We start from the raw sequence: 27,332 nt of genomic DNA, 5'->3' as shown, positions 1-27,332 counted from the left end.
CCCATGCTCCTAGCTATGCCATCCCCCAGAGGAAATTAACAATAAGGACTGCTGCGGTAAGTAGACGGGCCACACAGATCACAGGGAGCCTACCTGGACAAGTGGGAGGAAGAATAGGGAAGCAATGTTCTTGGTTGTAAGGCACTGTGGAATAGAGATCAGAAAAGAAACAACGAGTGGAACAAGGGTGAGTGCGAGGGGTAAGACTTATTAATCGATTCACTTGTTCATTAGTGCATATCCAAACTTTTTTTTCCAATATTGCCCTTTAACTGTTGTAAGGTGTATAGGCTCTCGGCGTAATTTCAGCCTGTACTTATGATGTTAATTTGTCGATTCAGTGAGGGCAAAGTAACCCAGGTAATTCAAGGAAAAGAATAAAGTCCAGCATGGATATGTAGTTTAAGTTTTTACCTTTGATTGGCTACTTTGATCCCGTTAGCGGCAGTGATAATCTGCTCCTAAAAACTTTTGATATTTGGAACTGTTTTGATAATACTGGTATCACTCTGAAATTAGAGTCTGTCCCTCATTTCCTCACAACTTAATTCCCTTTCAAAAGAACTCTACAGAACAGATTAACGGTACATTGTTCTCCTGTAATTCTCTGGTTACTCTCACAGAGTCAGGATAAATTGGAAGAGAAGAAATGCAAACCAGCTTGAGGCAGCACTGCCCAATTTGATCAAAATGAAATGCAACCATCGTGGGTTCGAGTTTGGTGGTCCAAAACATTGGAATGTTTCAAAGACATCTAAAATGCAATGCCAGTGTTGTTTTATTTGGTTTGGGGTTTGCTATCCCTTTATGTTAAACAGGAGTTTGGAAAAATTGCACAAAAGACTCACTGTCTATTTTCATGGATGCCTACATACTAAGTAGCCAGTGTTACTGATAAAGGAAAACATCAAATAGACATAGACAAAGTCTCCACTCACCTACCTCATGAGGTCAGAGGAGGAAGCTGAGGATAAATCACATCTGATCTTTATTTAGCACACTACCTCATGGTAGCAATTTCTATCTGAGGAACTAGATTCTGACTCTTCAAACTGCATATAAAACAGACACTCACCTGGAACCTCCTGCAGCAACCCATGTAATAGCTGTGTTGAGGTCTTTGTGCATCAGGATGGCTCTCTTTGAGGCTGGACCAAGGGTTGAATTTCACACCATCCAGATCTTCTTAAGGAAGATACAGGTACTAGATACCGTCTTTGAACCCTGGAAAAGTATTATACTAGAAACCAAGTTTGGAAGAGGGGAAGTGAAGTTCAGGAACCAGAACGGCAAATTATATCTTTGTGATTCACCAAAACATATTCTTCCAATATACTAGTTTAAATGTTTTATTTTGTTTGTTTAGCCCAGATAGCAAAATACAGTCTTGTCAGTCAAGACAGACTTCAAACTGCCTGCGCCCGTTAGAAACGTTTCATTAATAACATGTGTTTACCATTGAGAGAAGTCGACTTTGTGTGCTCAGATTTTGTTTGTCAGTCATTCATTGGAACCCCACTGTTAATAGCATACAATGGTTTGTGGTTATGCCACAATTTAACCCAGGTTTAAAAATACAAACTAGAGCCCTGGTGGTCTAGAAGGAACAGGGAATGAGTGAAGGTATTGGCTCAACCTGCTTTGTGGGCTGGTGGCTTGGAATGCTTTACAAACTAATCAAATTTATTGACTATGATCCTGAGGAAAAAAATATCACATGCTGGGGTGTGCATCCTGGTTTGACTGCAGTTTGGTGAGGTTCTGAATGTCTGAAGGGGGAAACGAGGCAACTACTTGGCATTCCTTTCTCCAAAGAAAAATTAGAAACAGATATCACAAAATATGAGATTCTTTTTTTCAACAGTCTAATTAGAAAAAGAGATTTTCTTTTATAGTTTTAATTCCACTGTATGTCGAGGATAAGTAAACAGAATTAATATTGCACTAGGCTGAATAGGCAGTGAAAATTCTATTAATTCAGTAGTTTGAACAGCAAGTGTTCTAAATGCAGCACATGAAAAAGAGTCAGTTTTGCCTGTAATATCAGTTTACCTTTGTAGGGCTGACCGAAAGTTAGCTGGGATTGAACACTGCTAACTGTACATGCACTTCAGGCAGATATATAATCAAAGAGAAAAAAATTACATTTTGTACAGATATGTGTGTAAAATCTCATTTAGAATACAACAAAACATAGCTGTCTCAGTAATGGATAGAAAATATCTTCATATTTAATAAACCGCCCATTATGTAGAAGTGAACTGAACAATAAGTAGTTGCTATATGATGTTTATGAAACCTCGTAGTCATGGAAATAACACCATGATCCTAAACATTTGTGAAATCTTATATGTGCTTAAAACCAATTTTCCAGTTATTTGTAGTGTATGCTTTTAAAAATGTTGTATTTCAAAATAAAACAAGATCACATTTAGAGAAAATGTAACCCATAAAAAAATTGTGTTAGCCTGTCCTTAAGTTATCTCTTTACACATTCCTAGAGGAGAGATTTGATACCTTAAAACTTTTTAATGGTTTGAGGGTTTTTTTTCCTTTCTTTTCATTATTTTTTGTTAACAGAAAGAACATACCTGGAGAGACAATATCCATCTTCCAAGTTCTGAGTACATAAAAAATGAAGAATAAGAGACAACATCTGTTAAATGCACACTTTATGTTTTCAAAAGTTGAAGTTGACGTTCACTTAGTCCACAAATATAAGTTGGGCATGTGGCAATATGCCAGGGATAATGAAGGACAGAAAGCTGAATAAAACTGGATCTACCTCGCAGGACCTGGTGTTCTGGCAGAGTACACAAATGCCCAATGGTCCTTAAATCCTTTGGTATTGGAGAGAGTAGTGTTTCGATCTCATTTTTACTTGCATATGATTATTGGAGGTATTTCCTTTGACACTTTGGGTGTTTGTTTTTGCCAGGACTTTGTATATAACAAAATTTTCCTGTAATTGATCTGATGGAAATATAAAAAGGGCACAAATAGGTGGTTCAGTGGTTAAGCATCTGCCTTTGGCTGGGGTCATCATCCTGGGGTCCTGGGATCGAGTCCCACATCGGGCTCCCTGTGTGGAGCCTGCTTATCCCTCTGCCTATGTCTCTGCTTCTCTCTGTGCCTCTCATGAATAAATAAATAAAATATTTTCTTTAAAAAGGGCACAAATAGTATTTAGGGTAAATGGCCCTTTCTCCAGGGAATGGTGGGGAGGCAGCACACATAGACAATAAACCTGCCGAGCGGTCCATGATATCCGGACTGAAGGAAAAAATTCTAGAAACTATGTCCTCTGCTTAAACTCTGACCAGACCATAATACAGTCGGCTTTAATTCTAAATTTTAGTTGGTCCACTATAAAACAGCATTTGAAGTTGTAAAATGTTTAATAATATGACAAGAATTTATTTTGTCTTATGAGGAAAATAATCATGTCACTAAATCACTTTACAGCCAAGATTTTTAAAAAATATCCCTTATTTATAAGATTTCACATAGTAAATTCCATTTTTCTAGGGAATATGTCCACTAATTTATGTTATTGCATAGAGAGCTGTAATTTGCTTTATTTGTTTTTCTCCAGCATGAATCTTATGCTGGATTTGAACCAGTTCTAGACATTAAGATAACACTATAATACTATTTCATGTACTGATTTTCCTTAATTAAAAATATCACTGATTACAGAATCCTACAACTCAGGTCCTAAGAAGAGTCTCAGAGGTAAATCTTTGACTTAAAATTTGTCAATTTGTTGGGACGCTTGGATGGCTCAGCAGTTGAGCATCTGCCTTTGGCTCAGGATGTGATCCTGGAGTTCTGGGATCAAGTCCCACGTCTGGCTCCTGCACGGAGCCTGCTTCTCCCTCTGCCTATGTCTCTGCCCCACTCTGTGTCTCTCATGAATAAATAAATAAAATATTTTTTAAAAATTGTCAATTTAATACTAAATGTGGCTAGTATCAAGTTAACAGTGAAAACTATATAGTGCCCTTTACCGTTCTAATCATCTTTGCTAAGATTTTCATTGTTTAAATCTTCAGATGGGAATCCTTGAGTAGTAGTATGATTTCAAAAACCTTCCCTTTATTCTAATTACCCCTACGAACAGCTACTGCTTTTCCAACATAATGGCTGGAAAGAGCAAGTTGCAGAAAGATGTGAATTTTTGTGAGTTTGATACACAGTCTAACAGTGCTGTGAATCCTAACCCCAATTCTACACATGGAATCTAATCATCTCTTTTCAAGTCTTAGTATAGTATCATTTTTGCTTAATAGTTTTGCCTAATTAAAAATAAGAACTTCTGTTCATCAAAATATAACATTAAGAGACCAATAGGGCAACTCACAGAGTGGATAAAGATATTTAGAAATATATATCACAAAGGACTATTATCTAGAGCATACAAAGAACTCCTACAAACCAATAAGAAAAATGTGGACAGCTGAATAGAGAAATGAGCTAAAATTTAAAGAGGTACTTTATAAAAGAGTCTATCCCAATGGCCAATAAACACAGGGAAAAATCCTCAAGTTCATTAGTCATCAAGAAAATGCTGATTTAACTTCAATATAATGCCATTAAATGACTAAAACAATAAAGATAAAAAATATCCAAGTATTGACAAAGATATGAAGTAACTCAAATCTTTATCCACTGCTGGTAGTGGTGTAAATTAGCTAGTAAAACTGTTCAGTAGTATCAGTTAATTCTTTTAGGAATATATACATATCTTTTTCAACAAAAATACATGCTTGGATTTACCAAAAGACTTAACTGGAGTGTTCATAGCAACACTATTTGTAATAGCTCCAAACCAAACTGGATACTATCCAGATGTCTATTAGCAGTAGAGTATACAAATAAATTGTGGCATATTTACTCAATGGAATTTTGTACAGCCATGAGCATGAATGGTCTGCAAGTACATGCAACAATAGGGTAAATCTTGCAAAAAAAATATTCAGCAAAATAAGTCAGGCAAAAAAGAGTACCTACTGTATGATTCCATTTGTATAAATTACAAAAAAAGGCAAAACTAATCTGTGCTGCTAGAAGTCAGGATAGTGGCTCATCTTATGATTGGAAAGAAGCATCTGAGGGGTTCCACAGTGTTGGTTCTGTTGGCTTGGTTTTGTTCTTAGGTTCTAGTTTCAGAAGTCTTTTCAGTTTGTGAAAAATTCATCAAGGATACACTTAAGATAAATACACATTTCAATATATGTATTTCATATCAATAAGAAGTTTTTAAAATAGCTTTGCCCCTTCAGTTTACATTGCTTAAGAAAAGAGATGTGCTCTATCTTCTGTATTATCAAAGTAATAATCATGAAAGATGGGCCTGCTGACTGACAAAATTAAGCATATGGATTCCCAGTTCATTTTTTCTTTAAAAATTTTCCTTCCTTCCTTGTTTCCATTTATTTACTTATTTATTTACTTAATGAAAGAGCTACATTAAACAAATTTTGTCTAATTCTGAAAGGAATATTGTGCCAACTTACCCACCTAGATTAGTCTGATAATAAGTCATTCATAAACCAGCTCCCATTTCAAACCAGGGAGGAAGCGAAGGTTGATGCTTGTGGTGAGGAAGATGACAAAGCAGCAGCAGAATTGGTATGAATATTTTCTTCCTGCCTGCCAACTTTATAAGGAGACAAGGAGAACACCCTTTTCCCATAAAGAGCCTTTGCCACAGTAACACAGGGAATCTACCAAATTAATGCTTTCTTTCTCAATGGACCTATTTGATCTGCACAAAGGTAAGTAATAATTCATTTACTGAAAGGCAAGCCATGAATTTTATAAAATTAATAGACTTCTTTTCAAGGTTTATAACACAAGTAACAGCAAAACAAATTATGTAGAGTAACTACGACACTATATTTATTTACGTGACAACTGGAGTCCTGGGGGTATCCCAAACAGCTGAGTCCAGTGACCTCAATCACATTTCAGGGAAAGGCATTCATACATCCTTAATCCTGGAAAGCATGAGACATAATATCATCAAGACAAGAGTCGATTTGACCTGATGAGAGAATTCTAACTACCTAAGAAAATCTTTATCCACAAATTCTTCTCACTTGGCTCTTTTCTGGATAAAAAGGGACCTGTTTGTACATCAAAACAACAACAACAAAAAAAAACAAAAACAAAAAAAAAACAGCAAAAGAGTTGTACTGATTGCTTTTACAAGATTATACTGAAACTTAGAAAAATAAAGTATCTCTGACATTTCTTCTAGTCCAAAACATCTGCAAACCTATTTCAAAATTTCCACCAAATCCATATCACCTAAAATTTTACTGAGCTATTCACAAATATAGGTAACAGATATTTAAGCAAACCCTAAATTTGCAGAGACTTAATCTAATGGAAGTTTATTTACAATTATTCAAAATGTCTGTTACTCCTAAGGATAGCAGGTGATTTTCCTCCACGTGGTGATTCAGAGACCTGAACTTTTTCCATCTTTTGGGTCCACCACCCTTGGGATCTTATCACTATCATCTTCACTGAGTTGGAGGGAAGGAAAAAAATGTAAAAATGTAGAAGGCATACTTGCTGCTCAAAAAGCCAACTCTGAAACAACCTCTTTTCATATTCTATCATTGAAGACTAATTGTGTGGCTGCCTCAAGGTTCAGGGAGAGGGTTTAGGGAACTAGCTTTAGCTAACCAGTCACCTCGGAGCCATATGCCTCAATGTGGAAGGAGAAATGTGGGTTCTGCTGAACGTGTGGCCATCTGTGCCACAATTGTCTTCCCCTCCACTGGTAGTAAATTTTGCAGTTCAACAAGGTGATGAGTAAATTGAGGCTTGATATTTCAGTTATATATGGAAGGGGAAATGGAGGGAGGGTAGAAGTTAGAATTAGAGATTTGAGGCTAGTCATGATTTTTTCCCTCTGCTTATGGAATATTCATAGCAACACTTAACTGATTCATTGACCAAACAAGTACATATAGAACATCTCTTAAATTTTAGGCTTAGGCTCTATAGATACACCAATGAACAAAACAAAGTGCTTGACTCCATGAAGCATACATACATTTCAATATGAGTAAAAAAATAAACAACTATGCAAATAGATAATATCACATACAGACGAGTTCTGTGAAGAAAAGTAGGGAGGAAAAGGTGATTGCAAATAACAGAAGTCACATATTCAGTGGTGAGGTCAAGGAACATCTCTCTAGGGAGGTAATAGCTGAGTGGAGAACAGAATGAAGTGAAGGAGGGACTTATTAGGACACCTGGAGGGAAAAGTAGAGTCCTCAGGTAAAAGCAAGCCATCCAAAGAAGGGCAGAGTAGCTGATTCCGTCTTGGCAGTGCTACTAGGCCAATTCATGCAACTCATGCAGGGCTGATGAGGAAAGAGGCACTGGGGAATAGAAAGAGATGGGACTTTCCAGAGAAGTCATGGAAAAAGACATGATTCAAAACTGAAGTCTGCCACTCACAGCTGGTATGAGTTTTGGCAATTCATTAATATAATTGACCTCTGATTTTCTCATTTGCAAAACGTGGATAACTCTCTCTTTGAATTGTTAGGTTTACATGAAGTAATATACATAAATCACTACTGCTATGCAGTACCGCAAACATTAGCTAAATATTAATTACTCCTCCTTTATACCTAGTCCTGGGGGTGGCAAATGGGAAATAATCTCTTTTTTCTTTTCCATTCCTCTTCAAACTGCCCAACTTTCATGCTTTGTCCATCTCATGAGTTCTGACATCTTTTTCTCATCTCAGAGAACTGGCTTTGCTTCACAATGATGATGATAAGGAGGAAAGAGTGACTAATCATTCTAAAAGGAGATGGACATTGAGAGAGTCATCCACCCAACTGTGGTCCCATCCCTAATAATTCATGCCATGTATATATATATATATATATATTCAAGGATTTGGTTGGGAGAAGCCAAAAGTTCATGGCTATTCAGCACAGTTTGAAGGTCAAACTTCTAAGTAGGCCTCTTTCCTATCTTATTCTATCTCTGCTCATTACTCATTCATTTAATTTAATTTCTGGGGCAAGCTGTTGTCCTTTGGAAAGGTGTTGAGGAAAGATGAGGTCAGTGGCTTTGTTGTTGTTGTTGTTGTTGTTTTCTTCCCAGATTCACCTTTATGGTTTCTCCATCTGCCTTGTGACTTGAACATGGCCAAGAAATTTCTGCATTCCTTGGTAGACAAATTTGGTTTGGTTTAGCACAAATACATATTTAAAAGCCCTACTGTGCTTCTCTTGGAACAGATCTGTATTAGTCCACAAGCTACAGTATGAACTACTTTGTGTGCATTGCTTTACGTACCATTTTGAGAGTATGGTCCCCATTCTTTCAGAATGCATTTATCATCACAGTGTATACATGTACTTCTGAATTTGTCTTTTTGACTTAGTCAGTTGATGGTAATATCCTTAAAGCATTCCTCCCTCTCTAGTAAGTCCTCAACTCCCTGGGGAAACACTCAATGCTTCCCATCTTCAGAGAAGCACCTAGTCACTCTCAAGAGTGCACTATACCACAGGTTATTAAATATTTACTTATGTGTACTTGTAGTCACCTACATCCTAGAGTTTTGGTTGAAATCCCCTTTCCAGAGTGGTAGCGGCTTTATCATATGCATAGTACTTTGAGAACTGTTTATAGAGCTCCTTTGACTAGAGTTTACAATCACTCATTTATTTTACTTGCTTGGAGTCAAATCAGGTCTTCCTTTTCCTTGAAACTATCTGTCCTATCTCTAGGCCTAGTGTATCTCAAACACAGAAATGTTTTAGTAATTTCATTTTTAAAAACACTCACCAATTGAAACACCAAATTGCAAAATCAGGGCCTCAGTGAGACAAACAGAATATCCAAGAGTGTCATCATAATAGGGTTATTTGGATGATGAAAATTTGAAAGAGTGCTAGAACATCTCTGGCCTCTGTAACACCAAGAGATCATTCTCATTTAAAAAAAAAAAAAAAAAAGTGAAGCTGTTTCCTAGACAACAGGTTATGCTTGTAGCCTGGAAAACCCTGCCCAGCTGCCTTCCTCTGTCTTCTCTCTCACTCTGCCAGCTCCCTTCAAGTTTTACCGCTTCTCTCAGCATCCTGCTTCAAGTAAATCCTGCAAAGATGCTTTTGGGAACATCTGCACTCTCTCATGCGGGAAGACAAGCAGAGCAGATATCCTGCAGAAGGAAATACCAGTAAACATTAAAACACCAGGAAAGACATTGTTGGGGTATCTGCAGAAACTTCTCAGGACAAACTAAGTCCACAAATATGCCCCACTTCATGTAGTGAGCTATTGAAACTCTGTAAATGCTTCAGAAAACTTCTGTATTGCTTTTTATATCTCCAAATGCCAACCTCTGATGTGTTGGGGCAGGGCCTAGATTTCATGGTGCAAATAAAAAATAAACATTTGCACCAACTTTTCTTTCCAAAAACACCTTCAGATTCCTCATGAATCTTGGACTGTAGTACAGTTGACTAAGAAAGCACTGTGCCTTGCACTTACAAGGTATTTAATAAATATCTGTGAAAAATCAATGAATTTTAGAATTAGAAGTTTCCTTAGAGACTCTCTAGACCAGGCACATAGTACCTTTGGTAAAGTGGGCCACCCGAAAAGCAAAAGCATCTTAATAGTCACCAACCAAGGAGCCTAGTTATTATATTTGAATCTCTACAAAATACTCCAAAAAATACTTGGACCTGTTTAAAAAGAAATCAAAGTATAATCTTTCTATCCTAAGATTAACTAATTGAACTAAACTTAGAATACTTCAGTATATTGTCTGGTAAATGACTTGAGTTTTATTAGAACATCTTCGAGTCAATATAAAACTAATTAGTATTAAAAGCTCAATATATTTTCTGAGTTTTTTGGCTTGGCATTTTGAACTGTATCTTTTATAGCACCAAATGTTCTTGATGTATACTGCTGTATATTTGATTGCTTTTTATTTTTAATGTTATTTCAGAGAACTAGATCTTAATATCTATTTGCATTGGTTATATCTGATGATTCAACCATCCAAGGCAAACACATTAGCTTTCCCTTCATACTTACTCTCTGTTGTTTTTTTTTTTTTTTTTCCCCCTCATTCCAGGGAATAGCTCCACCCCCTCACAGTCTACTCTAGAAACCCAAGAGTCATCTTCAGACTCTCCCATCTGGGCGCCTGGGTGGCTCAGTTGGTTAAGCCTCTGCCTTTGGCTCAGGTCATGATTCCAGGGTCCTAGGGTTGAGTCTGCATTAGGTTCCTTCTCCCTGTCCTTCTACCTGATACTCCCCCTGTTTATGTAGTCTTTCTTTCTCTTTGTCAAATAAATAAGTAAAATCTTTAAAAATAAAAAACATTCTTCCATGTCACCCCTTACATGCACTCCACCCCTTATCTTTAAGGGATTGATTCCCTTCTCTATTCCAGCCCCACTGCTACTTGCCTTAGCACAAATTTTGTTCAATCTCCCAGACTGTATCCCTGTCTTGATTTTCAATCTTCTCTTACCCATGGCTCTCTGTTGCCATGATGGGCTTGCTACTTACTCTTGGAAACACTAATGATAATTTGATTTTACTGAGCTGTTATCATGTACTTTTATCTTCTATGACTGCTTTACTGAACACTGTAATGCTAATATTTTTTGAACAAAGACTGTAATTGTTTTCAGGAGAAAACAAATACCTGGACAAATTATACCTACCCATTGTGAAAAGTCATGGCTTTTAACGACCAATTCAATGAACCATCCAAGAGGATTTAGGGATTGTAGATGCAAATCTTGGCAGTATCAAGAGAAAATCTGCCTGAGGAAAAATCATCCCTTCCTCTGCCTCTCTTGGAACATTCACTCTAGTTGGGGTTTTGTTTGGCCTTCCTTTAGGAAATCCCCTCACCCTTCCAGGTAGACTTCACAATACACTTGGCACAGGCTGTCAGACTAGGGGCAACCTCAGGCAGCCCCAGAGTTAAGTGTAGATGATGAAGAAAAATAACAGAGTGAAGATGATGCATCATTTTCCCCTTGGCTATCAACAGTTACCTACTTTGGAGCATTTTGGTATTCAGAGGAAAAAAGTTGGTAATTGTTCCAAATAATAAAGTTAATTTTTTGTTAATTATTATAAAATTTTTCTTGGGGAAAAAATGAATGCCGTCTTGAATTTGGATTATCTGGTAAAATTACCATATCAATTCTGGGCCATCAATTTTGTCAGCTGAAGTAACCAAAAAGAACTAAGATCAAGTAGGAGTTTGAATGTATTTTATATATATTTATAGGAATATAGCATTTTTAATGTAGCTCCTCTAGCTGACTTGTATAAAATAAAATAAATATTTTTTTATTTTAGCCTTATTTTAGCCAAAGCTAAAAGTAAATAATATGTTTTAAGTTCTCTGGGCACAATACATGATTTCCAAAGTTCAAGGGACACATCCCTTGTTGAGGCTGTTTCTACTTAGTCTAATGTCACTATTATTTGAAGAGACATTGAAAGAACATATTAGAATATGATTCCCATTTTGTTTGGTTCTTGTTATCTAAGCAGTCATTTTTCACTCTCAGTTAAAATTAGCACAGAACATTCTTCAGGACAGCCCCTGCATTCCTAACATATTTTCACAAAGGGCCCTTGGTTGGAGGCCCCTATCTTCATGATGGAGTATTTTATTAATAATATTATTCGTAGTCATAGCTACTTATTTGCTGAACACGGTACTAAAATTTTTAAACACACTTTCTCATTTAATCTGCAAGCCAATGCTGCAACATATCATTATTATCTCCATCTTCTAGATGAAGAAATTGAAGCTTGTAGTTTGAACAAGTTGACCAAAGTCACAAAGTAAGGGGCAGGAACAGGCTAGTTTAACACTAAAGCAAGTTCTCTCAGCCTATTTGCTGTTTCTTCTCTTCTGACTCATTGCCTTGTAATTTCATATCAAGATTGACTTATGACCTTGATTCTTCTATCTTCTAAGACTTTGCACAAGTCACTGTACATTAGGACCCTGATTTATGAAGAAACATCCCCACAAAGAATTAACCTGGATTTAACGAATTCCAATTGCTTCCTGCTCAGAGGAGAAAAGTCTGTATATATTCTGTGTTCTAGTGACTTACATATTCAGTTTCTATTTTTAATGTCCCCTCAGAAGTACACAGTAATATTTCTTGAAGAGCACTAAATTCTCAGGGTCTATCCCTCAAGTGGCATTAGCTTTTACCAGGATGGACTTAGGACTTCGTCTGCACAATTTAAATTTTTCCTATACACAGGTGGGAACTTCCAGAATAGCTTCTTCCTCAACAGTATACTTTCAGGCTTTTCCAGGCCTATTTACTGATATGTATTTACTTGTAGGTGTCAAATAGACATTTCTTTCAAAATAAACTACATTTTAAAATGGTTTTCCATTCTTTTTTTTAATAAAGATTTTATTTATTTATTCATTCACGAGAGACACACACACAGAGAGGCAGAGACACAGGCAGAGGGATAAGCAGGCTCCATGCAGGGAGCCCGACATGGGACTCGATCCTGGATCTCCAGGATCACACCCTGGACTGAAAGCGGCGCTAAACTGCTGAGCCACCCGGACTGCCCATGTTTTCCATTCTTTAAAGTAATTAGGAACACAGGCCACATTTAATCATCCACAAAGTAGATTGTTCTGCTTTCTTCCTGATTTCCTTCTTTTCTTTCTTTCTCTTGCCCTCCCCCCCCACCCTATGTATTTTCTTATTTACCTTTGGAGCATTTTGGTGTTCATAAGAAAGATGACAGCTATTCCAAAAAAATAAGGTTAGTTCTTTGTTAAATCAGTTATGATTTTTATTGGGAGAAAATGTAGATTCTAAAATTTAGTTTTGGATTATTTGTTAGAATATAGAATATTTGTCCAGTCTAGGCAGTATATTTATGCCTGAAGTTGTCCAAAAGAAGCAGGTACATATCAAATACAGCTTTAAAAAAAACCATTAACAATGATTGACATTGGATTAGCATTTTGTAGGTTACAAAGCACTTTCACAAATATTAAGCTATTTAATCCTACAACAACTTTCTGTGGAAGGGAACACATTTTTATTAAGCATTTACTACAATCTAGACATTATGTTAACGCTTTACATTGAGATTCTCCTTGTCTTCACAATAGTCTTCTAAGGCATGTATTATCTCCATTTTGCAGATGATAAATTGATATGGAAAGAAGTTAAACTTTTTAGTATCACAAAGCTTTAGGATCAAGCTAAGAGCACTGAGATCCAAAATCCAGTGCCTGGCCACATGCTATTCCAGATATCATAGCCTACTAAGGTGGCTTCCAGTGTCATCTCAAAGAACACAGTCAAAGCCATGAGACACTTAGCATCTACCATATATCTCATTCTACAGCAATGGTTTTCATCCAGGAGAATGGGTAGAGAGGCTTACACATTTTTACCTACATCACCATTATATCTCTAGATTCCCTTCTTTAAAGTTTCTTCCCTAAGTTTCCTCATTATAGACAAGTGAATAAATTCCTTTCTGTTTTTCCTCCTGATGTCCATGGGAAGGTAAAGAGTTGATATAGGAATGAGACCTCTTGTCTCCAGATATATGAAGAGTATATTCCACTCCAAAATGTTCCTCAAACCCACGGGTAATTCAATTGTACCAAGTTCTTAAGTGCATCACTGTTCAGAATACATGTCCAATAACAATTCTGGTTTGTATTTTGACAGAATTAGACTTGCTCAAAAGAGAATTAACTCTTCCAGATGACCCGAATGATAACTCACACTCTTTGCTACTTGCTGGAAAAGCTCCAACATAGTAACAAGAAATGCCCCCCGGACACTGCTAAGAATCTGGAATAACATAAACGTGCTGGTTCTCTTTAATAGAGGAAAGTTCCACTTTGCAGATTTAGACAAAAGAGAATGACTACGCAAGCAAAGCATCACAGAAGAGAGAAATGGTACCTGGGTCGGCTAAATTTCAAAATCTCTCAAAAAAAGAAATTTTCTCCCTAATACTTTCTAAGACAAATTTTATAAACAAAACAACTGATTCTACTTTTGTGCAAATGATCACTTCATACACATACACACACATATGCATACATATGTACCCGTGTGATTGTATATATGTACTTCATTATTAAATAAAATTACTGTATCATAATGAGAAAAAATAGTCCCATAAATCTGAAGCATAATAAGAGTAAAACAAAATTAATGAGTGCTCTGGATCACTTAATAAATACAAATGCAAACCTGCATGTCTAGTAGACTTTAGAATACATAGTCTGTGAAATTCCATAAAGAAGCAAGCTTTCAGGTATGAGATCTACAATATTAGAATCCCTATATAAATATTTCCTTTAGGTTAACAGCTATTTCTTGGTAATGATTTTCAGGACATCATTAACTACTATCTGTAGATAGAACTAAATTTTCCCCTGAATCCTACAACAGGTTCCCAAAAACATGTTTTCCAATGTGTCTCTGAAGACATAACAGAAAAATGTGACTTCTGTTTACAGCTTAATAAATAATGCAATGATACGAAGTGTTTTACGTACAGCGATGTGCTACTTTAAACAAAGTGGTGAAAATATATAACTGTGTCTAGTTGTTTTCACTTCTTTTAAAGGTTTAGATTTCCCTTGCCTGCCTGTTGGATTGAACTTAAAAAAAAAAAAAACCTTATGAAATGTGGGAACCTTGGATACCTCAAAGTTAACCAAGATCAAACGCAAATGAAGTCCACCGAATAAGGAACAAGCCTGAATGCAAAATGTATCACGTTGATATTGGCTTGAAGTCTCTTAGTTTATGGTTGTACCAAAGCCTTAACCTTGGATTTGTCAGGTATCTGAGCACTGAGAGTTCTTATAGAAAAGAATGGTTTGCTTAGTTTCTCTGGGAGGCTAATTCAAACACAGACTCATCAACATGACCAGGTAACTAATTTCACTATTGGTAACTGAAACACTGAAAATATGAGAGGCTTCTCATCTATTGCATTTCTGTCCTTTGTTTGTAACTCCTGACAAACATACACCTTCCATATGCCACATCTTGCTTAATTACAGAAACCTCATTTTTAAAATCTGAATTACGGGGGCATGCTAAGCACATTGAAAGTGGTTGTTATATCTTCCGCTGCTTGATGCACCTTCTGGAATGAGACAGTTTCTTTCAATGTTTGCAAGATTCCAATCAAGCTTTTAAATCTTCCCCAGTTCTCCATAATCTTAGGGTCTCAGGATTTAGGCTTATGTTGAATTTAAAAAGTGCAGAATTATTGATGTGCAAAAAAGTAGTGTGGTCTGTAATTCAAAAGATGCAATGGGTGTTCTTGAATGTTCTGCTTCATTAAAGCCCTCATACACCACACATGTTACCAGTAAAGGTACAACGTTTTTTCCTTGAAATGGTCCATGCTGTTTCATTTGAAACGATGTGTGCTGCTGCTGGGTGTTCTGTGGTTCTGTCTCAACAACATTGCTCAGAACTCACATTCAGCAGGTATCAGCCAATAGGCCCTTTGGTATCAGAGGAGGAAATAAATCACATTCTACAGAAACACCCATCTGTTTTGAATAGTCCCATAGATAGATGACTCTCTGTTTCAGGGAATATTTAATGTTAGAAAAAACTAGTCCAAACAGTTTACTCTCCTTAAGACTAGGCAGCAAGAGGCCTTCCAGTAAATGCTTCAAAAACTGCGTAACAGGAGAGGCCAGAAACATCCCTCTGTGACTCAGGAAAAGAAAAAATTTTACTAATAATCTTTGTGACTTTGGTGACCTCTAGTGATCAAAATGGGAACAAACCCCCAGGGTTTCCCCCCCCCCACCTTTAGAAGAGAAGGATCTTCTTAAATCAGAAATTATAGATTTGTTTTGTAATTTTTCTAGTCATTATTTAAATAAATTAACTGTAACTAATTTTTATTATTAGCAAAGAGCAGTGTATTCTCATAGTAGAATATTTCAGATGCAAAAGGAGAAAAAAAAATCCCATTATTTGAGAATATATTTTTTGCAGTCCTGTTTCTATGCATTCACATACAGGTTCCCAGCAACATACAAAAGTAAGTAATTCTCCACAAAGGATCATATGGGACATTTATTTTGCAAATTATATTTTTAACAATAAATTGTGACTTTCTTTCCATGCCATTAAATATCCTTCTATGATAATTTTTTTTGCCCATTTAATATTTCATAATAATGGATTTAAACATTTCTCTACTACTGGCTATTTAGGTTGTTTTACATTTTTTCTCCTGTCCTTGGGGCTAATTCTTTGGGCTCCACCAGCATTATAGCATCAAAATAAAGTCTCAGAAATGACATCTCTGGTTCAACAAATGTGCCACACGGAATGGTTTTCAATTCATAGTGTCAAATTGCCAAATAATTCTAAGAAAAAAAACAGTCACCTAGACACGATCAAAGTGTCATCCACAGGGAACATGTGGTAAACTGGAAACTCTCTGGCAGTCTACGTGCAGAGCCACCACACAAGCATTCCTTAAAGCTTGTGGCTAAAAAGGGAAGCAAGAGAAATGCTGTACGAGGGCTACATAATAGCACTTGTTCGGTAATGTGAGCTTATGCCACTTGAGGAAAGGAACATGCAGATTTTCAGGTTCTGAGGAATTCCGTTTTGTAAACACATATAGACGTATGGTTCCCACATCAGTGAAAAACCCTAATTGTTCTTAAGTTACTTATTTACTAGCTATCGACTAAAAATTCTACATGGAAAATTGTTGCTAAAGGCTTATTTTTTTCAATGTTTTTTTGCATTCATAGAGTAAATACACAGTTAAATAATGCCCAGGTAAAGTTTGCAGTATAAGGGAAAGCAAGGAGAAGAGGAATTCTGGACATCTGCTTTCGCAATTAGCTGAGTAAGGGTAGCACATTCTGAAATACTTTCTGAATGTATAAATTAAATTTCCTGGCTATACTGCTTTATGAGTTTACATTGTCAAAGAGATGTACCGTATTCAGCAACTACTCTGCACACTCCCTCTCCATCCCAGGAGGATGCGTTAGAATCTCACAGGACTGTCACTTTTAAAAACTGTGTTCATATACTTTTAATTTCTCAATACTAATTACAGAAAGTAAAAATCAATAAAATCTCCTGGGTTAATTAAAAATGAGGAAGGATAGAAGGGATGAGTGGCATGACCTAAAAAAATTGAGAGACACTGCCTCAGAGCAACGTACATAAACCAGTCTTTGTGGCAGAAGTATCATTTGGTTAAGTTGAAGGACATGTATTAAGATCTAACCAACTTGCCCTTGCTTTCAAGCCATCCTCTCAAGGCACTGCTGGTCTCCCAGTAGCTACCAATAGCATGTTGGCTTTTTCCCAAGATTGAATAACAAAAGTAGAAACACCTCCTCCACAGCACTGGGGCTTCATGGGCTGTCTTCTCAGTCTTCAGCCTTCTCCCCACATGAAGATACAGATGCCACAAACATGACAGTGCTTGGATTAAAAGACGCCCAGCTATATTGGGACATGCTAGGGTCCTGGGGCATAGCATAGCCTCAGATTCCAAATTTCTAATGTGTGCCTTCTATTTGCCAATACTGGCAAGTAATGAAGCCAAAAATTAAAATTGGGGGAAAAAAGGTGAATAAAAAGAGTAGCTCAGAGGATCCAGGAGAAAGGTATTATAGGACAGTTTCTCCTGGGTCTGGATAGGAAGAACCAGCTCAAGCGATATTCTCTGCTTGAGTCTCTCTACTCAAAATACCATGTGGAATGCACACAGTTACCTCTTCGACCCTGCTCACCCAAGGCAAAGACTCTATAGAGAGCCAAAGTAGTTGTTCTTTACTGAATAGTACATGTCATCAAAGTGAGACATTTACTTTGTACTTTAATGTTCTCCCCAGATAAGCAATGATGTCAACTAGGTGTCTCATTGACAGTCTTGTACCTTTTAAGGAATAATGTTTATTTCTAGGTTTTAATTTTTTATTAGTTATGGCATCTTGCAGAATCATTATAATCTATAAAATTTAAACACAGAGATCTCTAAATCACCACGGAAGCTATTGCAGGACCACATTCCTGTAATCTTGTTTTCTTTCTTATGACACAGTATTTTCTTGTATATTCTTTCAAGCTATGTCTAGCATCAGTCACAGTTTTTATACTGAAGGCGTTAGGAACATTCCATATGACTCATTTATTAAATCATACCAGCTAATAGAATGTGAGTCTAGTAACATAGTAATTAGCTGTGTGTTTGAAAATGCCTTCTCCTATCATTTCTTGTTCCAAGAGTTTTTGTCCTATAAAGCCAGACATCGAAATTTTCCAGTAATTTCTTCTTCCCTCTTCTGTCCAGGATCTGAACAGAATGTCTGAATAAAAAGGATGCCGGCCTTCTGTACTGTCACATTCTATGAGGGAAAAAACCAGCCCTGGCTCTTTGGCTGAACCACATAAATGAGAAACAGATTTGTGCAATATGAGCTTGCTCCAAGCCACAGAAGGCCAGCACCATCCTTTGGCATATTTTTAAGGCTATAGGGTAATTGAATCCCTTCTACACTAGACAGATAGTTAAAAAAAAAAAAAAAAAAAAAACACGAAAACAAAAACAAAACCCTTCTTATCTGGAAGAGACAGTGCAGGCTCACATCTCACTTATGGGAGTGTCAAGGCAGGACTAAGGGGCCTATATGGATATGGCCAGAACATCCCAGCAGTTCAATGGAGCTCAGGACACTTTTGTTGATGTTCACCCAAGAACACCATCATTAATAGAGCTTAACCTCTAACTTCTACTTTTCAGTGTTTCTCAATAAAATATTCTCCAGAGGGGAACCAGATGGTTGTATCAGGTGTCCATGTGTGAGCTAATCAGCTATGGTCAAAATTAGTGGTCACGTAATAAAATATATGTCATCTGTGGGCCTGCCTCTGAAGGGAAGAAAGGCTCCCCAAGAAAAGGGTTGAATTCTTGGGCAGAAACATGTCTTCTGTAAGGTTTCAGCTGGATGTTCTAGAAATCTGGAACTTATTTGACAATATAGCTTGGGCCACCTCCATGACTCCAGTTCCTGAGGGGGAAGGCTTAGCGATATTCTGGGACCTGACCACTCAGCTAAAGACTGTATGAACTTTCCCTTGTCTCCTGTCCAGTAGTAGTTCCTTCTCTCTATAGGCTGACAGCTCTGCACCTTTGTCTCCATTCCAGATTCCTCTTCTGAGTGCCAAATTTAATCATCCATTTCCTCCTTTACCTCTCCATTTCCTCCTTGGCTCCTTGATCTTCTAGAGAAATATCAATCTCAGCATACCCAAATGAAACTCATGATCTTCCTTCACAAACCTGGTTTTGAAACCTGGTTTGCTTGTAGAATCCCCTAGAAAGCTTGAAAGCACGTGTGGCCTGCCTCTCATTCCCCTCATCCAGTTAAATACAAGAGCATTCAATATTGAGTTCTAAATTGTTGTTGAATAATTTCAACTAACTCCTCAAAACACCTGACTTTTCTGTCCTTCAGTTTCTGCTAGGGCCTTCTTACTCTTCTTGGCAGCGGAGTTGTCTCCCTAGCAGCTGTTTTCCATCCTGAGGAAGTATGGCACCTTACTGCTGCACAGCCTGCCATGGCCTAGCAATTGTCCATGGTATGAAACTTCAAATTCTAACATGGTTGATGATCTCACTGACCACCATCTTTAGCCATACCTTTTGCCATTCTCACCTCTCACTCTCTATTCCCTGGCCGTAATGAGTCCAGTCCACTCATCTGAACAGTATGCACCTGTCTCAGGGCACAGAGAAGTCTCTATTTAAAACATCTTTACCGGGATCCCTGGGTGGTGCAGCGGTTTGGCGCCTGCCTTTGGCCCAGGGCGCGGTCCTGGAGACCCGGGATCGAATCCCACGTCGGGCTCCCGGTGCATGGAGCCTGCTTCTCCCTCTGCCTGTGTCTCTGCCTCTCTCTCTCTCTCTCTCTCACTGTGTGCCTATCATAAAAAAAAAAAAAAAAAAGATTAAAAAACATCTTTACCTACCCTTGCATGCAAATAAGGAACAATGCCCTAATTTTAGTATTTGATCTCTCCCTGTCCTTCTAGACCATGCTAACTGACCTTACATTCTATGGTCCAGTAAAACAGGAGGGAATATAGTTTACAGAATATAAACCTGGCCCTTGGTGACAGACTGCTTGGATTCAAATCCTGACTCCACCACACTCTAGGGGCATGGTAGTTAATTCATAGAATCATGATGAGGATTAATAAATTACCCACTAGAAGTAATTAGTAAAACGCTTGATCCTTGGTTAGTATTCAGTAACTTTTCATTAATGTCATGGATTTATCAGACAAAGCCAACAGAGTAACAGTATAATAGGTATCCTATGGTTTTGTAACCTGAAAATAAATGCATTATTTGTGGTTAGACTGGCCCCAAATAGAAGCTCATTTACAGAAGCTCTTCTGTATTTATGACTACAGCAAGCCCCACAGTTTCTGTCCTCTGACTCTAAGACTGTAGTCAAGAAAAAAACAAAATAGGAGGGATATTGGGATGAATAATCCCAGAATTTTATCAAATACCACCAGTTTCTTTGGGTTAGTTTTTTAAGTTTATAAAAAATTGGAAGTCCATTACAAAAATGACTCTTGGCTATTTGCTCATTGACATTTGAAACATGTGATCCAACTACTCTTCCACATTCCGCATTTTGGGGAGAAAGGTGAGAACATCATCGAACATTCTGCTATTGGTGTCCTAATTCTCTGCAGATATGAGAGATAACAGGGAGTTACATAGTTTCATAGAGGGAATTTTTTCTTTCCCTGGTAGAGGTGGGGGGGCCAGGGGTGTGCCTTCTCCTATCTGTTGATTTCTTCCATGGGAAGATTAATAAGCTGCAAGCAGAAGGACACTATAGGGAGGAAAAACCATCAGAGATTTTGGTGGTTGATCAGTGCTGGCATAACAGGTTGGGGACTAGAGGAGCCCCAACCACAAAGCCTGTTTCTCCCTCAGCACACCGCAGAAATCTAGAATGGTACAGTAGTCTGGGGAGCTACATTGGAAAAAACAGAACAAACTCCTGCCAGAGGGAAGTGCCTCCAACAAACCATAATGAATCTCTTCCTTGGGACATCTTCATTGAAACTGTATAGATGGGAAGCTGAAAAGCTTGGCTTTTTATATGTCCTACATTAAAAAAAAAATTATTAGGCATGCAAAGAGATAGGAAAATGTACCAAAAAATTATTTTTAAAAACAAAAGCTTATAGTTATATAACACTGTGAATATACTTAAGTATGCCATTCAAAAGTAAGCTTAAAAATTGTTAAAATGATAAATTTTATGTGACACATATTTCACCATAATAAAAATAACTAAGATAAAAGCTGAACTACATCTGTCCAGATTTTAGAGTCAGCAGACAAGAACACTAGAATAACTATGATTAGTTATGTTCAAGAAATCAAAGTAAAAGTTACATAGAACAGATGAAAATAAGCAGAATTTTAGCTGAGAATGGGAACTTACATCAAGAATCAAATGCACATTCTGAATTTAAAATGTAATATCAGAATCAAAGAACTCATAGGTTTTTTTTAAAAAAAAGATTTTATTTATTTATTTTAGAGAGAGGGAAAGAAAGCACAAATAGAGGAAAGGGCAGAAGAGGAGGGAGAAAGAGAATCCCAAGCAGACTCCCCTGAGCATGGAGCTGGTTGTGGGGCTCGGTCTGACAACCCTGAGACCATGACCTGAGTGAAACCAAGAGTCAGATGCTTGACTGACTGAGCCACCCATGCACCCATCATGATATACATTTAACAGCATAAATGGCAGGCTTATTAAAGGTCATTAGATAATATCCAAACTAAAGCACATAAGAAAAAAAAAGGAATGAGGAAAAAAATATGTAAAATGAGTGATAGTTAAAAAAAAAAAATCTAACGTATACTTAACCAGAATCCCAGAGGGGAAAGTGAGAAACAATAATTGAAAATATTTGAAGGAACAATGGTCAAGATGTTCCAAAACTGCTAAAAATGTCCATTCACAAATTTATGAAGCTCAGATTCCCTTTCCCCCAATTACATGCAGACATATAATAACCAAAATCCTAAAAATATAAGACAAAGAGAAAAATCTTAAAAGCAGCTGGAAGACAAAAGCACACATTATCCTCAGTGAATTACCTTGGGAATAGATGATCTTTTCAATAAGGTGTGCAGAGTCAATTGGGTAACTATAGTGACATAGAAGAAACATCTCCTTAGCAACCTGAGTGAATCTCTTAGACTTCATGTTAAGCAGGGAAAAATCCAGACATGAAAGAGTATAACTGGATAATATGTCATTTGATTCATATGAAATTCAAGAATTGACAAAAACAATCAATGATGTTAGAAGTTAGAGTAGTGGTTACCTCAGTGAGCAGGATAGGGACCGGGAAGGAGAAAGAGAGAAATCACTGGGAATGTTGGAAAGTTCTATATACTCATCTGTGAGGTGGTTTCACACACACACACACACACACACACGTACGTATGTGTGTGTATATATATATAACGGATCCATCATGTTGCACACTTAAATTTTGTGTATGTTATATCTCAGTAAAAAATAAATAAGAAATTACTATATATTTGTCTTTTATCTTTTGCTGATACACTTCCCCCAGTATTTCTTTATGTAGTGAATGAGGGCCAAATTCACGTACACAGAGGTAAGGGGCAGAATGAATTGACATCCTAGACACAGAAAAGCATAAACATGCACATTTGTGTGTATGTCCTTAGAATTTCAGTTTTGCAAACCACTGTGATGCTGTTTCTCAATTCCAGACCACTATTTATGCTATTTTCTTTGCCTAAAATGTGCTTTCTTCACCCTTGACCTGGTTACTCATCCTCTATGTCTATTTGCTTCATCTGGAAAGTCTTTCCAGAACCCGATGTTTGAGTTAGAATTTTTATTATTGAAATATGATTTACATACAATGCTATATTAGTTTCAGGTGTACAACATACTGATACATTATCCAGTGCTCACCACAATAAGTGTAGTCACCATCTGTCACCATATATTATTACAATATTTTTAGGTGTTATTTATTCATTTGAGAGAGAGAGAATGAGAGAGCATGAGTGGGGGGGAGGGACAGAGGGACAAGCAGACTTCCCACTGAGTACTGAGCCCAACATGGGGCTTGATCCCACAACCCTGAGATAATGACCTGAGCAGAAATCAAGAGTCAGATGCTTAATCAACTGAGCCACCCAGGCGCCCCTATTATTACAATATTATTGACTATGTTTCCTATGATGTACTTTTCATCTCTGTGAGTTACTTATTCTATAACTGGATTTTGGCACATATTAATGCCCTTCATTTTGAGTCTGGAGCCTCTCTTTGTGTTCCTATGGTGCCCTTTGCTCACTATTATGTACTCTGGCGCTTCAGAATATGATTGCCTTCTTACTTATCTGCCCCCCAGGTGAGCTGCAAGTTCCTGAAGAGGAACCTGAGTTACTGATCATTGTATTTCTGGCACTTGATACAGTGCCTGGTAGGTGCTCACTAATCATTTGTTGAATGGTTGATCAGATGCAGAGCCAACTGGACCTGTCAAGCCTCCATGGAAAGATCATGCCTGATACCAGATTCCAGTGGGATGGCTCAATGGAAGTGGAAACAGCCTGGAGCACTTGTTCATGGCATACTCCTCATGTTGAGATGAGAATTTCTGACCTCGTGGGCATTTACCCAGCACGCCTCCAACACACAGCATATTATCTCATGGTTGTAAAGAAAGGAAATGGGACCTGGGTTAAATCTAAAAGGCCCTAGACAGGTGTCCTAACTAAACTGGATTTATAAATTCAGATGCAGACCGGAGCTGGGCCCAGAGTATAAGTAGATATGGTCGATTAAAATTATTGTCCTCAATGATTACTGCCCTTCTTGAAAGTGTGTTATATATCCTCACCATTACCGTATGACTTGCAGAACTTCCCTTTGGAGGAAGTATATTTCCTGGCCCCACTGATGTCAGCTTGGCCTGTGATATGCTTTGGCTGAAAACTGTGGGCAAAAGTGGCATGTTCCATGTGTGAGCAGAAGAGTTAAAAGCCATTGCCCTGGGGCAACCTGGGTGACTCAGTGGTTGAGCATCTGCCTTCAGCTCAGGGCGTGACTCCAGGGGGCCTGGGATCGAGTCCCCCATCGGGCTCCCTGCATGGAGCTTGCTTCTCTCTCTGCCTGTGTCTTTGCCTCTCTCTCTCTGTGGCTCTCATGAATACATAAATCTTTAAAAGAAACAAAGAAACAAACAACAACAACACATTGCCATCCTGTTTGGCCATTTTTCTCTCCCCTCTGCACCAAGAACAGCATATTCCAAGTTGGGGCTGCTCCTTCAGTCTCCATCATGGAAACCCTAGCTTTTCAACAGACAAAAAGTAACGTGAGTAGGAAATGAACCAGCACTGCTGAAGACACTGAGGTTTCGACATTCCTCCAGATTATAACGTAGTCTAAGCTGACTGCTGCAAGCTGGTGAAAGGAGGAGGCTAACTCAAGAAAGACTATCAGTCCCAAGGGACAGCCAGTCCTCCCTCAACTCCAGGGGATCCTGGCTATTTGGGAACACAAGCTCACTCTTGACAAATGTTTGATGTCTGATGTTTAAGAGGGGACAGACTTTTAAGTAAATCCTCTGCTAATAAATGCCTAATATGTACAATAAATCATTTTCATTAAAAAATTAGTAAATCCTTTCCCTATTTTTTATTTTTTTTTTAAGATTTTATTTATTTATTTGAGAGACAGAGCGGGCCTGGGTGCCGGGCCGTGTGGGAGGAGGGGCAGAGGGAGAAGAAGAAGCAGAGTCTCCGCTGAGCAGGGAGCCCACGGGGCCACCGGGCCTGGATCTCAGGACTCTGGGCTCATGACCTGAACTGAAGGTAGACATGAAACCACCTGAGTCACCCAGACACCCCCCTTTCCTGATTTTCAGTTAAAATACACCTCCTCCTAAATAGTGGCAACTAAATCAATATGCTTAAAATCAAATTAAGGAATACATTTTCAATCTCTTATCTGCCCCTTTATTTTCTCATGTATAAAGCAAGAATGATAAGACCCGTATCCCCTGCATTTTTGAAAGTTCGTCTTGCAACTTGGCTTTTACAAGGGCCCTATGGTAGAACCTGTTTCCAGGAACCACAAGAAATCCGAAAAGCATTTTTGCTTTTAGGAAAAAAGACAAGTGGAACTAGTATTGAGTGTGTGTTTGGCAGCTGACAGCTGTGGAGGCCGCAGAACCCGGAGCAGCCGGAGCAGCCCCGCGAGCTCCCCCCGGGGACCGCACGCAGCCCGAGCTGTGTCTGTGAGCTCCAGGGCTTTATCTCAACTTATTTTGTGCATCCGATAGCAAGATGTGTCCTAAGGTATTAGAAAAGTCTGAGAGAGGTTTTTTGGGGGGGATTCTGGAAATGCTCAGATATATTTCTATATAAATTAATGGTAATTGCTTCTTTGGTTATTTCTTTGGTTTAGATATATTTCTATATAAATTAATGGTTTGCTTCTTTGGCCATTTTGATCTACGAAAAGTTTCACAAAAACACTCTACTTTTGGATAGCAGGGGAAACCTGACCCTGTTGTGCCTCTCTAATACGGTTATTTTGAGGACCAGATTCGTGGAATTTGTGTTTACTTAATTTTGAAATGCTAAGACAATGAAAGAAGGTCAGGGAAAGAAGTTAAACCATTCTGGCAAAGTAGGCTACGGCTTCCTAGGGTGACTAATGAGGAGCCCATTAGCGCAAGCCCGGTCGCCCCTTCCCATCCTCTTGGGTTCTCCGTGTGAAATAAATACAGTAGACCTCGCCACAGACAGCTTAGACCCGCGTGCAACCAGCTTGAGGAATAACAGTCTGATCCTGAGATAGCTGGGACAGAAGTCATTGGCAAAAAGGCATACTTCCCCATGGTGAATCAAGTTGGGGCTAGACTGGTAGATCCAAACTGATTTTCCTCCTTTGCCCATTGTAATCCATCCTTCTTCTGGACTAGTGGCAATGATGAAAAAATAGCCCAAAGCCATACAGTACCTCTCAGCAGTTGAGTGTCTGCCTTCAGCCCAGGGCATGATCCTGGAGTCCCGGGATCGAGTCCCACATGGGGCTCCCTGCATGGAGCCTGCTTCTCCCTCTGCCTGTGTCTCTGCTTCTCTGTATCTCTGTGCCTCTCATGAATAAATAAATAAATAAATAAATAAATAAATAAATAAATAAATAAAATCTTTTTTAAAAATTGAAATAAGCTTCCTATGTTTGATTAAATGTCCCGAAAGTTTTTGTTTTACTTTAGGCGTTGACTCAAAATTCTCAAAAGATAGGTAAATTTGTCTGGCACGTTTGCATGATGTATCTCACAGATGGGGTTTTACGGCGATCTGGAATACGTGTTTCAGTAAGAATGTAAAGAAAATTGGGGAAATGCGTGGAAGGGAGAAGTATAATCTGATGCATGTTTTTTTCTGTTGCTTTTTCAGGTCTTAACATTTTCCTCTCCATTATGCAGACATGCCACAAGAGGTCACTATGCAGTCCTGCTTCCAGGCACCTCGGGTGTTAGGCCTGGGCTCACCTCCACTCTCTGTCCTGAGAACACTCCTGGTTTTGCCTGTCCTTAATCCGGTCAGGTGGAGTCAACAAGTCTGCCTGAAGGATGCTACAAATCAATTTCCAAGATCAATTCCCGCTCTTCACATTAGTAAGAGCGAGCAAGTCCTTCCCGGTGACCAAGAGCGAAGCATCCACTCTGCCCTGCGGCCTCACGGTCACGCAAGGGCGGTCTGGGTCTTCCAGGGGCCAGCACTGGCGATGGCTCACCGACTGCCCGTCAGCCTCTGCAGGCTGTCCTGTCGGATGCTGGAGGTGGAACAAGGGAGACAAGACTTAGAAATACGATGAGATAGTCACGCAGGACAACAAATGAACTAGTGCTGAGTTTACAAGAGCTCCAAGAGTGGATAATCAAGGGATTATCTAGGAAAGCAGGAGGTCACATTAATAAAAGTGTTCTCGGAGGCCAATCAGTCCACGCTGAAGAAGGCACGGATTTTGGACTGATTTTCCTTTTCTCTTTCCGCCTTAGTGAGAGATTTCCATGTTGGGGGTAACCTGAATCTACCACACTGCATAGGAGATAGGTAGATAGATAGGGGAGAGAGCGCTGGAAAGATCTGCCTCTGCTCCCCAAGATTGC

At 38.4% G+C, this 27,332-nt stretch overlaps 1 long non-coding RNA gene across 1 annotated transcript; it reads right to left on the bottom strand.

The window, feature by feature from the left end:
• Positions 1 to 100: 100 nt before the first annotated feature.
• On the bottom strand, positions 101 to 26,300 carry LOC144281657 (uncharacterized). Its single transcript, XR_013350090.1, has 6 exons — positions 22,252 to 26,300; positions 8,836 to 9,208; positions 5,913 to 6,002; positions 2,592 to 2,620; positions 1,076 to 1,224; positions 101 to 144 (listed from the first exon to the last, which is right to left on the bottom strand). It is a non-coding gene; the product is annotated as an uncharacterized LOC144281657 (long non-coding RNA).
• Between the last annotated feature and the right edge of the window lie 1,032 nt (positions 26,301 to 27,332).

This window comes from Canis aureus, chromosome 13 (assembly GCF_053574225.1).
Source record: "Canis aureus isolate CA01 chromosome 13, VMU_Caureus_v.1.0, whole genome shotgun sequence".
Lineage (NCBI taxonomy): Eukaryota > Metazoa > Chordata > Mammalia > Carnivora > Canidae > Canis > Canis aureus.
The sequence above is the reverse complement of the archived record's forward strand: the minus strand, read 5'-3'. Positions and strand labels throughout refer to the sequence as shown.